Below are 8563 nucleotides of genomic sequence, written 5' to 3'. Positions count from 1 at the left end.
TTAGTCATTAGTAGCAAAAAAACTGGAAGGAGTCCTATAGCATAAGCTTTTGTGAGCTGCGGCTGCCTTTTAATAAAATTCGTTTGTTGGAAAAGATGCTATTAGAAGATTCCTGATTTCCCAGCTGCGGAATTCTGAGACTTGAAGCACATCTGAAGAGCCAGGTTGGGAAACCTGAAGTAATATTTGGGGATAGCATGTTTAGGCTAAACTAGATATTTCCTATTTATCTCTCCTTGACCCTGAGCAGCAAGCAATACAATGTGGGGCTATTACAGTCCTCTGTAACAGGCAGGAAGCTACTCATCTCAACTGGGTATACAGAAATCTTGCTGTGTTGTGCGATGAGGAATTTCCACATCATTTCTTCCTTCTTCGTGGCTTCTCGAAGCTCCCCAATTTCTTTCATTACACTACTGAACTTGGCAGTCTTGTATGGCTTGGTTGGGTGGTAAGAAATGACCACCCAGAGTTTTCTGCTTACTCAGGAGCTCAGCAGAGATATCTGCATCCTCAAAGCTAGATGTGCAGAGAAAAATTCATTTGGAAATTTAAAAAAGAAGGAGGCTGGCTGAACTGGTCTCAAGGCATTCAAAGAATGTGGAAGTTTGTTTGTCATCCTCTTGGGGAAAAGGAAAAATGTGTGCATGGTGATGGGGCAGGGGAGGAGGTTATTCATAAAAATCTACTTACCAAAGTGTACAGCACAGGGATAAACAACTTTTTTGGGCAATCTAGCACATCTGAAGTTTTGAGAGCAAGTGGTGGGGACTTTTATAAATGGCTGCCATGGTGACCAATTTGTCTTAACACAAGATAGATTTCTCTTCCACTCCCTTTATTCCCAGCCATGCTCTACCACTTCCATTTCTAATTGCTTTCTTTTTTTCAGTAGGCAGGCAAAATTATAAATAAAGTATTGAGTTGCAGCCTATCACCATTTCAGTTGGTAATGAATCATATGGGACCCCTGAGTCATTATTTATCTATCATTAACTACTAATAATTCTTAGAAAATTAAGGGTGCTTTGCTTTGCAGTTTATCAGATAGGGAGGCTGGCAGATGCCAACGATACACTAGCATCTCTATAATGCTCTTGATAAAGTTCAACAAATGAAGTTGTTGGTTTATTTATTTAGTATATTTCTAAACTGCTTATCAACAATAAGAAAAGCTCAAAGCAGAATGCATAATTATAGGTGGCTTACAAACATATTATAGCAAAGTGGCTTATAATCTCTCTGCATGAATGGGTTTTTACATGCAGATCTTACATTTTCAGACAAAAGGCACAGACTGTCACCCACCACCTGATATTTGGTGGTGCCTTGGAAAGCAAACCTCAATTGTGTTTCTATTCCACAAGGAGACATACTTACATCTCAGGCAATTCACCACTACCATCCTTCTTTGCTCTGCCATGGCATCAGGTAGGAGATGGGTCCTCCAGATGTTGCTAAACCACAATTCCCAGCAATCCCAGGTAGCATGGCCAATAATGTGGGATGCTGAAAGAAGTTGTTTAGCAACATCTGGAGGAGCACAAATTGTGCGTCCAGGATTCCTACTTTCTAGTTTCCTTCTTGGCCTCTGACATCCATTCCCAGAAGTTGCAGCTGGCTACTGTTCCTTGGAAGTGATGTCTTCTCCTCCCTTAAAATAAATTTGGAAACAGAACAGATAATGTCTAAGCTGGGAGAATAGGTATGTTCTGCTGCTGCAATTCTTTCCTCCAAGATAGGCTACTTGAAATTAGCTGATTTGACTAACAGACTTTTTCAGTGCCTCAGTTGCTACAGGGCATACATATTGCCTTTTTCTACCCATGAAGATCATGAAGGCTCTTTCTTACTTCTTAAGATTTGAAATTTTATCCCAGATGCGTTCATTATCAAAGATGGTAAAGTTCAAATGCAAATTATACTTAAATAATGTTCCAAATCTGCTGAAAAACTTGTTAGAAATAAAAATGAGAGCTCCCTTTTAAGCATAGTGGTCTGTAGGGTCTCTGGTTACTAAATCATTGGAAAGAAGAAAGAATGAAAGAGTCTTTCAGAAGATAAACCTGTTTTAAGAAGGATTAAAATATATAAACTGATCTACTCAGTTGGACATATCTCCTAGCTCTGCATGTGCTCACTCTAGGCTTGTTAATGATGTTTAACTGGCAAGAATGTATGCTCTACATGCAGACAATTGTACTTTAATAGGGATTTTGCGTGTTTAATAAGTTGCCTTCTCCAAATGCCTACCCAGTAAGTACATTTCTCTCTTTGATATACATTTCTCCCTTTTCTTTCTCAGGAACAATGTCACTTTTTTGGGGAGCAGGATTTTTGTACTGTTAACACCTGTATGATAGCAACTTTACGGTTGCAACCTTTCTAGCAAGATGTAATGATAGTGAAACTCCATTTTTTAAAATTTATTTATTTATTTATTTATTTATTTATCAATTTATCAATCATATTTATATAGCTGCCCATCTCACACAAGGTGACTCTGGGCAGCATACAACAATTAAAAAAACCAAATACATAAAAACAACTACATATAAAAAACAGTAAAAACACACAAAACAGGTGGGGATAAAACTAATAAGGGAGCCATTGTAAAATCTCCTGGTCCCCTGGAAACCCCAGGTCTGATCACACAGCCAGGTCTTGAGGGACTTATGGAATGTTAAGAGGGAGTATTCTAAATATTCTAAATGCAAGCTTGTTGTCATGAAGCTAGACAGAAAGAAAAAACACGGCAATTGGGTTTTTAGACTCATTGGTATACTGACAAAGTATTTCAGTACTCCATTGGTGTATTAAGGTATTATTCAGGGAATATCTTTCCTATGATTTAAAGCTAACTGTCATTCTACAAAGTATGCAAGTATAAATTTCTGAAATCCTTTCTATTAGGATATAACCATCAATAAGAAGGTACAAATTAATTGTAATGTTTCTTTCCACACAGAAAATAAGGCAAATGTTGAATCCTACTTCCATATCTATCAACTTTTAGGAGACCTGGGGTATAGAAACTATGGGCTTCAAAACTTAGTAGTAGTTGATTGAACTATAATTCTCAGCATCCCTCACCATTCAGCTATGCTGCCTGGTTGTTTATCCGTATCTGGAGGGCCATGGATTTTCCATTCTGGTTGAAAGCAAGCTGGCTGGAGAATTCTGGGAGTTGAAGTCCACACATTTTGCCGAGGTTGAGAAACACTCAACTTGCCTAGGTTGAGAAACACTGCTGCAGACAAAAGCAGACGGAAGATTTATCAGGCTTTTTATTGTCTAATAGACATTTGACTTGCCAGTTATCCTATTATACTGTAGATTGATCCATCCCATCCATTTGTCCTTCTCTACTTCTTCTATTTTTTTTAAATAACTTTATTAAATTTTAAAATAGAAACAGTAAAAACTAACAAAAACTAATATTAAAGGAAGAAAATAAGAAAAAGAAAGGAAAATTAGAAAAAGGAATGACCAGGGTCGAAAGTGTGAAAAACAAAGAAAAAGAAAGATAAAAGAAACAAAAAGAAATGACAACAGATATAAGTAACAATATACATCACTCTCTTGCTCTAGGTTTACAACACAACTTTCATTATTACTATAAACCCATATTATTTCTAAAAATCAAATCCATACATAATTTCATTTTTTCCTATTTCCCACAGAAATTATTTAGTCCAAATAAAATTTCCAATTAACATTAAAATTGCACAATATCTTTTCTCAAATCAAAGCCATCAATTTCACCATCCCAGCCAACTCCATCAGCTTCACCATCCATTCTTCCATTGTAGGTAATGTTGTATCCTTCCACCTTTGTACATATAAAAAACCTTACTGCAGTTATCATGTATAAGAGCAAAACTTTCATAAATTTAATAACAAATTTATTGTTACTTTAATCAAAAATAAATCCAATTTATAATTTTCTCTAAAAAAAAAAAAAGGGAAATGAAATCTCTCCCCCTTTATACATCCTTAAAACCTTGTCATTCAATCCTGGTCAGAAAAAGTTAATAACTGTTAATAACTACCAAAAACCTCAACATATATATTAATCATAATCAAGTAAGTTCACTTCGTAAACCTCTGTTTATTTTTAAAGAGCTTAATCTTTAATCCTTTCAAATAGTGTCCCACAAGTTGATTTCTCATCATTCTCTACTTGTCTTCTCCCAGAAACAGCTCCAGTAATTTTTGTTTGTCTCTTCTCAGGAACAGCCTCACCAGTTCAACACATTGTTTTTGCAGATCCAAGGTAAAATATCTTTCTAAGTCACTCTTCTTTTCCATTATTTTTATGTCCCCTTTGACCATGGTGAGATCAGTTGGTTTCATTTGTAAATCCATTCTGGCATCCTTTTACATATCATTCTTATCCTTTGGCATAATCCACATTCAAATCAATCTCTACCTCCATTCAAAAATTAACCATCTTATCCAATCTTTATCTTCTTTTCAAGGGACTTGAATTTAGCTCCTAATTCATCAAACATTGATTCGAGTAAACTTAAAGAAGTCATTTTATCTTCTAATGGCTGCTCCAAAGGACCTCTTCGAGCCATTCTTTTCTTCCAATAGGTATTTTTAGTGGCAGCCACCATTCTATGAAATACTCTCCTTCCAGAGGTACAGATAACCCCTACTTACTGACATTTGGCAAGGTAGCAAAAGCAATGTTGTTCCAACAGATATTTGGTCCTTAGATTAAGTTAGCTTATTGATTGCCTATGAGATCTTTGATAGTTTATTGATTACTTTAATGAATTACAGTGTTTATTTCTTGCTTTTGACTTTGTTGTAACCTGCCCAGAATCGTTTTGCATTTGGGCAGGCTATAAATACTGTTAAATAAATAAATAAATAAAATAAACATTTGTATACTGCACTGAGATAAGAGAGTCTGTCACAAATGCTTTAAACAAAATAAGTACAGTATGATGTTATTTTAAACAAATAACCATATGTTTTCATGATTTATTGGTGAATACACTTCCTAGTTGAATTAAATTATGGTAGAAATAAAATAGTTCCTCTACTATGGAGCATCTGATTCCTATATGAGTCAAATGGCCAGGAAGTAATGCCAATGAATATAAAACTGTTATCTCTGGGAAAATCTTGAAGGTACCTTGGGGGTGGCTAACCACTAAAATCCAGCATGGTTAGTATGAAATAGAGAGATTTCTAGACCAAAACAATGTAGTGATTTGTTAGTTATAACCCAGTTTATCAGGAGAAAAATCTACAGAATATTTAGAATATGGTATCTTAAAATATTACTTAGAATCTTTTTCTGTGTATTTATGTAGTGCCATTTTTGTTACACAAGCAGCCTTGTTGAGCATTTATGAATAGGTCATTCTAATTAGATGCAATTATCAACAGTTTGAAATGTATGTGTGCTACAGAAATCAACCATGAAAACAAGAAAGGCAGAGTTCTGTCCTCATGTCTGAATAGAAATCAATGTTGTAAATACATGAGGTTAAGACTTGTATATAATGTTTGTGCAATACAGTGTGCTCATTTTGTACATATGCATCATATCCATGAACAAAGATGATCTATTACTAGTCTTGGCATAATTTGATCTTTACAGTCATACAAGTAATTGTATTAGAATGGTTATTACTGGATTGGAATTTGCCTTAAAGACTGTTCATGCATTAGAACCAATAAAAAATATAGGAATATACCATAGGACATACATTCTAAGATAAGATTCCTGCATTTGTTTTTTACAGCTTTTAAAATACTATATATTCAACTGTGATCTCTCAAGTTACTTGGAAACCAGGTATTTATTTTATTTATTTACTATAGGCCACTTTTCCAAGTACTATTGTTGGTACAGTATTCCAAATTTAAGGGACATTACAGAAGTCCTGCATTTATCTGTTGTACTTCTCACCAGTTGCAAATTCATAGCAATGACTTATTCCAGGTGCATATAAGGACAAAGATAGTCTTTTCTTGATAGTTAAGACAGCCAACTGATAGTGTTCTCCCAACAAACATTAATAGGGCAAAAAATACCATATACAGGGTTGGTTCTTTGCAATTTTGAACTATTGTTCCATTAGAGGTCTACTGCAGTGTAAAGAAGCAACTGTCATTCTCCCAAAGATTCAAATTTGTCTTACATTCAGCAGATAGTCCTCACTTATGGACCACTCACTGCTCGCGAGCTGCCTGGGACTTGCAATTTCCTGCCGGCTTCCCCATTGATTTTGGTTTGGAAATTGGCAGGAAGTTGCGAGGAGGTCCTTGCTTAATGACCTGCAATTCTCACTTAATGATGGCAACAGGGACTGCCATTATTGCCATCGCTAAGTGATGCAGTCATGTGACATTGCACTTTATGACTGCATCACTTAGCTACATAAATTCTGGTCCCAATTCCAAAGTTAAGTGAGGACTACCTGTAATTTGCTTCTGTCCTACAAAAGATCAAAGCCAGATTTTTATAGGCCTATTAATTTAGGAAATTCACAATATCATCATGTCTCTTTTAGCTCTTCTTGTAAACAGTTTGAAAATGTAAACAATTTGACATTCTACTAGTTTCACTCCCAAAATCCTGAAAAGCAACTTGAAGGTGATCCATGATTTTTTTTATTTCTAATGTTTTAAAATGCTGAGAACAAGAAGTAAATATCATTGTTCTCATTTGAACTGCCGCAGTCCTGCAGAAACAAAAATCTGCTTGCTCTTGACTTCATCTAAAAAAAGGGTGGGGTGGGGAGAGAACCAGTAGCCAGGCTATCTGCACTTGAAAAGAAGGGAAAAACTGTCAAAATACTTACAGTTTCACTCCTGCATGTTTTTGTCCCGGTTACTGAAAGGGAGTTGCAAAGCGCTCAAGCTAGCATTTTTATTCCATTCCATTCCAGAGTTGGGAGAAGAGATGAGACAAGAGTTCTCTCTAATGGGGAAATGGAGCCACAGTCTCTGAAAACAAACACACAATCCTAGCATTAAGTTAGTTTGAGCCAAAGTGCAACTGCACCAGAAATAAATCAGCTCAGATCTCCAACAATGTTGATTTTGTAGGAATACAGAGATCAGGGCCTTTTTTAAAAAGTTGGCGTAGAATCCTGGTGTGGAACCATCCTCAATCAATGCATTCATCCAGCTTCCTCCATGTTGTTGCAGCTACTTTCTCCAACCTGGTGCCCTTTAGATATTTGGATTCAATGCCCATAATTCCTAGTCAGCATAGTTATCATCTGGAGGTACTAGACTGAGGGAGGCAGAAACTAGTCTTCACTGACTGGCTAAACTCTGGAGCATAGGAAGTTAACAAAATGTTAATGATTCCAAAATTATGAAATCTGCCTTAGTTAAAAGTCAAGTAAGGATTTGTCCTGATCTATTACTGAAATAAGATTCTCGGTGGTAATACTATTTGGATCCCCTGCAGCAGTTGCTGTCTTTGGTATTCGACTCTTTAATGATTCGTTTGTTTTGAAATAGTTCCAAAATGGAAATAACTTCAATTGCAAAACCCATCCCATTTAATATTTAACAGTTTCCTTCCCATTGGAATTAGAGGGTGGGAGTCAATTACATTTATTGCTATCCCCTAGAGAAGCCAGAATAAATTAACGAATTAAGTAACGAATTAAGCAAAATCCCCAGGAATATTATCCTTCAATAAAAAGGGATTAGTTTAGGTATTAACATGTAGCAGTATCTACAATCTTTGCTTGTGGTGCAGATTAGAGCATGTTGTGCGTAACATGATTAGCCCAGATCAAACAGGTTTCATAACTCCTGGAATTATTTAATTAACATAGTATTTCTATTATGCAATCAAATGACTTTTATTTATTTACTATAGTTTTTACTTATGTCAGACTCTCTCAAAAGGTGAAGATCCTCCTTCATTACGGTTCTTAAGCAAAAGCTGATAATCACCTATTGATAACCCTGCCATAGTGAATTTCCTACATCAGCAAGCAATTGGAGTGCAAGTCCCTAGAGGTCTCTTCCAATTCTATAATTTCATTATACTGTATATTTCATAGATGTCTTCCATTATTTGTTAATGAAGAAAGGAGAAAGAATGACAAGGAGAGTTAAATAGACTTGTTCATGCAGAAAAGGTTATGTGCAATTGCTTGTTATTTTTCTTTATTTAGTTTTATTTTATTTTTAAACAATATATTTGGGGTGGCTACATTTTAAAAACCCCATTGTAGGGCTAAGTTGCAAGAAATAGTGCATATTGTTTAAGATACAGCTTTAGATTGCAACTCATATAAATGATTGCATTTTCCCATTGAATATGAGCTCACTGAAAATGTTTAGGCTAAGCTGGTTGTAGAACATTGGTTTAAGGGTTTTATGGTCTATGGATCTGGCAAAAAAAAAATCAAGCTTCAAACAGACTTTGCTTTTGTAGACAGTACAGTTGAGTTGAATCTTCCATCCACTGATCCAAGAGCTACTTGAAGGCTCAAATTTTATTCATTTGGCCTAGATAATCTGAAAAATCCAGAGAGAGATTTACATAATGGATGAAGAGAGAAATGTTCAC

The 8563-nt window shown here is 35.5% G+C and overlaps 1 long non-coding RNA gene across 1 annotated transcript; it reads right to left on the bottom strand.

Annotated features, from left to right (window-relative positions):
- Positions 1-1150: 1150 nt before the first annotated feature.
- Positions 1151-7145, bottom strand: LOC112540243 (uncharacterized). The gene is made up of 3 exons (XR_003084309.2): positions 6828-7145; positions 3094-3250; positions 1151-1654 (listed from the first exon to the last, which is right to left on the bottom strand). It is a non-coding gene; the product is annotated as an uncharacterized LOC112540243 (long non-coding RNA).
- Between the last annotated feature and the right edge of the window lie 1418 nt (positions 7146-8563).

Source organism: Python bivittatus, unplaced genomic scaffold, assembly GCF_059951505.1.
Source record: "Python bivittatus isolate LINGU-HERP-01145 unplaced genomic scaffold, Pbiv_v1 ctg000610_np1212, whole genome shotgun sequence".
Classification (NCBI taxonomy): domain Eukaryota; kingdom Metazoa; phylum Chordata; class Lepidosauria; order Squamata; family Pythonidae; genus Python; species Python bivittatus.
The sequence above is the reverse complement of the archived record's forward strand: the minus strand, read 5'-3'. Positions and strand labels throughout refer to the sequence as shown.